The sequence below is a fragment of the Hyperolius riggenbachi genome, chromosome 11 (assembly GCF_040937935.1).
Source record: "Hyperolius riggenbachi isolate aHypRig1 chromosome 11, aHypRig1.pri, whole genome shotgun sequence".
NCBI classification, from domain to species: domain Eukaryota; kingdom Metazoa; phylum Chordata; class Amphibia; order Anura; family Hyperoliidae; genus Hyperolius; species Hyperolius riggenbachi.
This window is the reverse complement of record NC_090656.1, coordinates 100662525-100670379: the sequence shown is the minus strand read 5'-3', so window position 1 is coordinate 100670379 and position 7855 is coordinate 100662525. Positions and strand designations below refer to the sequence as shown.

At 43.7% G+C, this 7855-nt stretch overlaps 1 protein-coding gene across 1 annotated transcript in view; it reads right to left on the bottom strand.

The window, feature by feature from the left end:
• SLC5A12 (solute carrier family 5 member 12) overlaps positions 1–7855 on the bottom strand; it is a 127497-nt gene that overhangs the window by 67457 nt on the left and 52185 nt on the right. The window lies entirely within an intron of this gene.

The window sequence follows — 7855 nt, the reverse complement described above, 5'->3', positions numbered from 1 at the left end:
TTAACAGACCTCTGTACAGTCTGCCAGCAGTGTGCATCTTCTGTAAACTTGTGTTGTATCTGGAATCCTGACCTTGTATTCTTTTTAACACTGCCTTAGAGATTATGATTTGCTTTGAACTGTCAGTTAACTGATGAACTTTGGTCTGTCCCTGGATTCTGATTGTGTGCAGCTAGCCCTTATTATTGGAATTGCCTTTGGAGTTGCCACTGATCTTTGACTTTCTGTTTCACCTGGATTTACCTAGCTGAGTTAAAGTTGCTTCCAGCAACCTCCTTGCCAATTCACCGTTGCATCCTGCCTTGATTTTGGATTGTTCATGGACACGCCTTGATTTCTGATTGTGTCCTACTTGCTCTTAATCTCGTTAGTAGACCTGTGGTTTCTCCTAGCAACCTCTCCTGTCCATTTATTGCAACAGGCCACAATCTTGGCAATCTGCAGGGCCGGGCCGAGGCATAGGCTGGAGAGGCTCCATCCTCAGGGCGCAGTGTAAGAGGGGGCGCAGAATTCATTAAGCTGTCATTCCTAATTGTGTTTGAAGCAGAAAGAAATAAGAAAAGGGGATACATGGCAGTGACTGCAAGCCAGATAACTACATATTAAGGTGTTGGGGGAGGTTGTGGGCCCTGTGGCGCCTCTTAGTCCAATAGCAATCAGTGTGTGGTGGCTGGGGTGGCAAGGATGGAGGGGCGCACTTTGGTGTCTCAGCCCTGGGTGCTGGAGGACCTTGTCCCGGCTCTGGCAATCTGCATGTTTAGGAGTTAGCATAGCTCTGAACTCTAGCCAGCATAGTTAAAACAAGAAGTGATGTGAAGCCCTTACAGAGACCTCCGGCGGTGAATGGAGGTATTTATAGCTGCCACTGCCACTAATAGATGCAGGAGGGGAGCACCGAGGGCCGAGCCTGAGGTGAGGGTAGGGGGGGACTGTCCCCCCTCTCCGCCGATGTGCAATGCTCTCCCCTCATGCTGCAACCCCTCCTGCCCCCCCCCCCCCAAAACGGCCTTGAGCGGGCCCCAGGGCTCAAATTCTTGCATGGGGTCCCGTTGACTTCTAGTTAAGCCCCTGCCTCAATTTGTTTAGAACAGGGATATATACCTCTTACACTGCCCCATATCCGCCCCACCCCTATGGACTACCGTATACATCCCTCATACTGTCCCCTCATACTGTCCCACCTATACCCTCCCCAGTGTCCCCACCCCTATGGACTATATACCCCTTATACTGTCCCCAATATCCAACCCATGTCTATAATGCCACAACCACTCCCTTCCATGTTAACGCTACTCTTTTTCGTTTTGGCCAAATATGTGGTCCTGCCAATAAAGCATTTTTTCGATTGAATTGAATGTCAAACTCCAGTCCTCAAGGCCTGAAGTCCTTGCACATTTTTGGCACAGCTTAGATTAAATGATGGGACTGAATAAGGAAAGACAATCATCAATTAGAATACATTTCTCCATTTCTCATTCTATCTTAAATACTGGCAAGGCTATGGCCCCAGAGGACTGGAGTTCAACAACTGCATTACATTGTAAGATCATACAGACTCTTTCCTGATGCTATATTGTTGTAAATATGTTTGCAGTTTCTACGATGTGCCTCCAATGCTATGCAATGTTCTATATGACTATGTGCTTTTGGTTCTATTCATCAGGTTGATTCATCACTTTGATTGGCCCGGTAGGCTGCATGTCACTTGACAGGCATCCTATTGGCAGGGCCGGTTTAAGCAACAATGGGGCCCCAGGGCAAAATAAACCTGCCCCCCCCCCCCCAACAGATACACCGGAACAAAAATCGGCATTAAGGGACCTTTTTTGCAGCTGGTATAGTCAGGGTGTGAAGCCCCAATCTGTCGGAGCTCCACATTCTACCCCAGCCTGCATGGGGGACAATGGGTTAAAAAGTTTCAGGAGGGGGGACCCCACATAATTAAAAAAAAAATTTCCCACACTGTAAACATAAAAAAAAAATTGGGAAAATAGGAAAAAATGCCAAGGATCTTCATGCAGCCATATTGCGGCTGTATAGCGATCCCTGGCCAAAGTGCTGCGACTGCGTATGGACCCCCAGGAAACCCCGTCAGCAAATTTATTGTTCTTTCTTTTGATGCATGTAAAATGACACTACCGTTAGGTTTGCTACTAAAAGTGACATTTACCGCATTTAAAAGTATACTTTTTTCCTTCGAAACTTTAAAATCGATTTTCTCAAAAACTATAAGGTCTTTTTGAAAAAGTTTTTTTCTTTTATTCCCGATGATCTCCTTAACATATCCTGCAAATTTAGGGTTTCTAGCATTTAAGGTGGATTTGCTATTGACCATTAAATTCGGCAGGTTTTTAAATGTGCATTTTTTTTCCTTTGAAACTTTAAAATCGATTTTCTCAAAAACTATAAGGTCGATTTGAATTTTTTTTTCCCTCTTGTAGCCACTGGAGGACCCTACAAGCTCTGGGGCCCTGGGGCAATTGCCCCCTTTGCCTCTATGGTAGCGCCGGCCCTGCCTATTGGGCTAATCAAAGCACTGGGATCGCGCCCATTAAAGGCCACTGGAACTCCTGGGGCTCAGGGCGGTTCAGTGGAGCACCCGTTAGTTAGGAGTGCGCCTAAGTTACCAGAGCACTGAGCTCACGCTCCTGTTATTAAGCTGAGCTGCTTTAGCAGCGCAGCTTGATTAATTAACCCCCTTATCTCTAACATGTACCGTATATACTCGCATACAAGCCGAATTTTTGACCCCCAAAAAGGGGGTCAAAAGTTGGGGGGTCGGCTTGTATGCGAGTCTTCCCTGGTGGTATAGTGGTTAGTGGTGGGTGGTGGGTGGTGGGTGGTCCGCGCCCCGCTCCCCCCCCCTCCCCGCTCCCCCCGCGGCCGCCGCTGCTATTACCTGCTTAGGCAGCGGCCGCTTCCTAATCCGCGTTTCCCTTCAGAAAGTTTCTCAGAGTGTATCACAGCAGCGCGCCCGGCGCTCCTGTGACGATGCAGGGGGCAGGAAAGAGCGGTTTCCTTGGTAACGGCAATACAGATCGCCGCTATAGGGAGCCACGCTCATTCCTGCCCCCTGCATCATCACAGCAGCAGCGCCGGGCGCGCTGCTGTGATACACTCTGAGAAACTTTCTGAAGGGGAACGCGGATTAGGAAGCGGCCGCTGCCTAAGCAGGTAATAGCAGCGGGGGAGCGGGGAGCTGGGGGGGAGCACTACCTACCTATGCTGGGCACTATACTGGCTAAACTGGGCACTATACTAGCTAAACTGGGCACTATACTAGCTAAACTGGGCACTATACTGGCTAAACTGGGCACTATACTAGCCATACTGGGGCACTATACTAGCTAAACTGGGCACTATACTGGCTAAACTGGGCACTATACTGGCTAAACTGGGCACTATACTGGCTAAACTGGGCACTATACTGGCTAAACTGGGCACTATACTAGCCATACTGGGGCACTATACTAGCTAAACTGGGCACTATACTAGCTAAACTGGGCACTATACTGGCTAATCTGGGCACTATACTGGCTAATCTGGGCACTATACTGGCTAAACTGGGCACTATACTGGCTAACACTTTACTAGCCATACTGGGGCACTATACTAGCTAAACTGGGCACTATACTAGCTAAACTGGGCACTATACTGGCTAAACTGGGCACTATACTGGCTAAACTGGGCACTATACTGGCTAAACTGGGCACTTTACTAGCCATACTGGGGCACTATACTAGCTAAACTGGGCACTATACTGGCTAAACTGGGCACTATACTGGCTAAACTGGGCACTATACTGGCTAAACTGGGCACTATACTAACTAAACTGGGCACTATACTGGCTAAACTGGGCACTTTACTAGCCATACTGGGGCACTATACTAGCTAAACTGAGGCACCACCTACCCATACTGGGCGCTCTACTGGGCACTATACTGGCTATACTGGGCACTATACTGGCTATACTGGGCACTTTACTAGCTATACTGGGCACTATACTAGCTATACTGGACACTACCTACCTATACTGGGCACTATACTAGCTATACTGGGACACACTGGGGGGCTGCACCAATCCAGCATTTCCTACCCCCGGCTTATATGGGGGTCAATCATTTTTCCCTGTTTTTTCAGGGAAAAGTTGGGGGGTCGGCTTATATGGGGGTCGGCTTATATGCGAGTATATACGGTAATTGTATTTATGTAAATGCAATAGGATAAGTACAAAATCCAGGCTTTCTATAGAATGCTAAATCAGGTAAGGAATAGTACAAAATGCTTTGTATTTTTAATTGTGTGTGCAACTGTGATCTTAAATGAGATTCACATCTAATTTAATAGAATTAAATAAGCGGAAATTCATACTACATAATGATCCTACAGTCAGGATAAATAAAATATTAGTGATGATCTCAATTTTTTTTTAAATTAGCAATTTTGCAACGAAATTCATAATTATGATATACAGTTATTATGCAAAATGTCAGTCTATTGCAACATTGTTTTAGTATGTAATCATAATTATAATTCATAATTTCACAATGATGGCTCTTTTCATGAAAATATATCTTGTCCTATGCCTGTAGACTTTCATGCATTCATGTGAAAATGTACTTTCTGACATGCAAATATTTTTCTTATGCCCCGCAGACCTCAGTGCAATTAAGCGAAAATGGACCTGAAAATGTAAACTGCAGCCATTCGTATACTGTTAATGGTAGGGTTCTCAAACTTTGCACAGTTGGTCGATGGGTGACTGGGATTAATTATCAGAAAAGTGGGTGGAGCCTACAAAAGCCAATCAAAATTCACCTACTGATTTTCAAGGGGAATATTTAATTGCTGCCATTCTTGCACTGTTAATGGCACAAGCCTCAAACCTGGTACAGTTGGTTATTGGGTGACTGGAGTTCAAATTCAGAAAAAGGGGTGGAGCCACACCAATCAGATTTGTTTCTTTTCAATGCAAATTATTGATGCCAAAGACCGCAAAGCTCACACACTAGGTCATTGAGTAATTGAGTAATTATGTGTTAGGGTTAGAAAAATTGGCCAGAGCCAACACCAGCCCAATACCATCAGATAGTATAATATAATCACTTGTCAAAGCCAATAACTTTTATTTTTATTTTTTTTACTTTATCATGTACAATGCCAAAACCCATCTGCTAATTTTTAATGAAAGTTCAATAAAGTCTACACGTTTTAGTGGAAGTGCTCTTTTACATTTTGTAATTAGTTTTGTTTCCGATTTAACTCTTTGACTGCCACTGCCGAGGTGGTTCTGGCCATGGATGTGTCTATCACTGAAAGTGACTGAAGAGATGCATGGTTAAATCGGGGCCCATTTCCTCTAGTGCTGAATTCAGCACAAATCTGCAGCATTTCCCCGCAGGTGAGGGGGGGCGCTGCCTATCCTTTCAATGACTTTCCCATTCAGATCACACTGCTGCGTTTTCTTAATAAAAACATAATTTTGATAATCAATGATGACCATACTACATTTTATATTTTACAAGTTCTCAACACTCAGCAAATATACAATGTAGGAGTCTTTCATGGGCTTTTCATTTGTAATGTGTGCCTGCTTGAAATATGCAAAAAAAATGTTTTTGCAAAGTTGTATGGCCACTAGAGGAACAATTTGGGGGTGAGAGTTTGGAGACTGGCCTACAGCACGAGTAATAATTGAGTGTAAAATGTGGCATCTGTGGAATTCATAAATAATCTCTATTTTCTACAGAGGTAAATGTAAGGTATGATGAAAGATAATCTCTAAAATTTGTAGCTAATTGATTATGACCCATCATTCATAGTTTGTTTACATCACATGACCCCAACTGCCAATCAGTGTTATTCAACTGGTAGCTTCGACTGAAGTTTTAGGATATGTCATAATTTCAGGCCTCTTTCACTGTAGGATGTTGCGGTTTGATGTGACGTTAAAGTCTCAACGCAACTTACAACGCAATGCCTCAAAAAAGTCGCAACGCAACATAATGCCCCGTTATGGTCGCATACAGTAGAGGATACAGGCAATGAAAAGTATGTTTCCAAGTCATTACTAAGCATGTACAAACAGTCCAACGCAGCTAATAACATGTATAACGCACTGCATGCAGTACTTTCGCTTAACGTGCAGCGTTAGTAACCAACGCAATGTGTGCACTGTAAATGGGGCATTGATTTTTCATTGCAGTGAGTTATTCTGCGTTGAATGTTGTTTTAATGTGCGACTTTAACGTCGCACTGTGAAAGAGGCCTAAACAGCATTTGAATGTGTACTTGGGAAAATATTTAGAGTTATGCAAACCTGTGTGCAATGTTAAGGCTGGTTTCACAGTGGGCCGTTACAGGCGCACGTTAGAGCAGCCTGTAACGCACCCCACCGCACAGCAATGAAAAATCAATGGGCTGTTCACAGTGCCCACGTTGCATTACATTGTAACGCTGCGCCATAAGACAACGTACTGCATGCAGTACTTTACACGCGTCAGAGCCGCGTTAGACTGCTTGCACATGCTCAGTAATGTTGGGGAGGAGTGGAGAGCGGCCAGGCACATGGCTAATTAATATTCACTGCACTCAGTGACGTGCAGTGTTTACTTCCTGGAGCGGCAGTACGCATCATCACGGACGCCAGAGTGAGCTGCACAACGCGGCTCACTCCGACGTCCACACCAGATAGCACCAGGCGTTGCGTTAGGGGCACGTTATGCGACCTTAACGTCCCCTAAAACGCAACGTCCTGGTGTCAAACCAGCCTAAAGGTCTATTATGATAGTGATAATAAAAATAGAGAATTGATAATAAAAACAATCCTGTTTTATAATCACATCTAGAAAAAACTACTGTGACCTGTTTTCATAACCTGTTTTGCCGGTTATAAAAGCACCAGTTTTCAGAAAAAAAATATTTCATCCTTTGATTTTAATCTTTTATAAACTTGTTTTTTTTTACCCCCTAAAATAAAACTCTAGACAACATTTTTATTTTAAAGTTGGCTAGAGTAGGGAGGACTAGAACATGTGAGAGGTGAGTACTAAAATCTACTTTTCAGTTGGAGTAAATTGTATTCATTTCTTAGGTCAGTGATCTGCAAACTTGGCTCTCCAGCTGTTAAGGAACCACAATGCATTGCAGGAGTCTGACAGCCACAGTCATGATTCATAAAGGCAAATGCATTGTGGAACTTGGCTGGAGAGCCAAGTTTGCAGATCACTGTCTTAGGGTCAATGTCTAGGTCACACAAAAAAACAGGAAGTGAAGTGAATGTTTTTCAAGTTGGATATGGTCTGTCGATCAGCAGTAAAAAAAATTGTTTAGCAAACTAGAAAAAAAAAGCCTGGGAGTCTTGATTTTGCTGCGGTCTTTGTCCCAAATAAGAAGCTTTATTATACTTCCTGATCAGGCTAGAGTTCTAAACTCTCCCCATTAAAGTCATTGCAAATCTATAATGAATATGAATATTCTTTGGCGTGCATGAAACCTTAAAGGAGAACTTTAGTGAGGGGTATATGGAGGCTGCCTTATTTATTTCCATTAAAAGGATACCCAAAGTGACATGTGACATGATGAGATAGACATGTGAATGTACAGTGCACACAAATAACTATGCTGTGTTCCTTTTTTTCTTTCTCTACCTGAAAGAGTTAAATATCAGGTATGTAAGTGGCTGACTCAGTCCTGACTTAGACAGGAAATGACTACAATGTGATCCTCACTGATAAGAAATTCCACTTTTTATCTCTTTCCTGCTCTCAGAAGCCATTTTCTGCTAGGAAAGGGTTTTATAGTTGGAATTTCTTATCAGTGAGGATAACACTGTAGTCACTTCCTGACTGAGTCA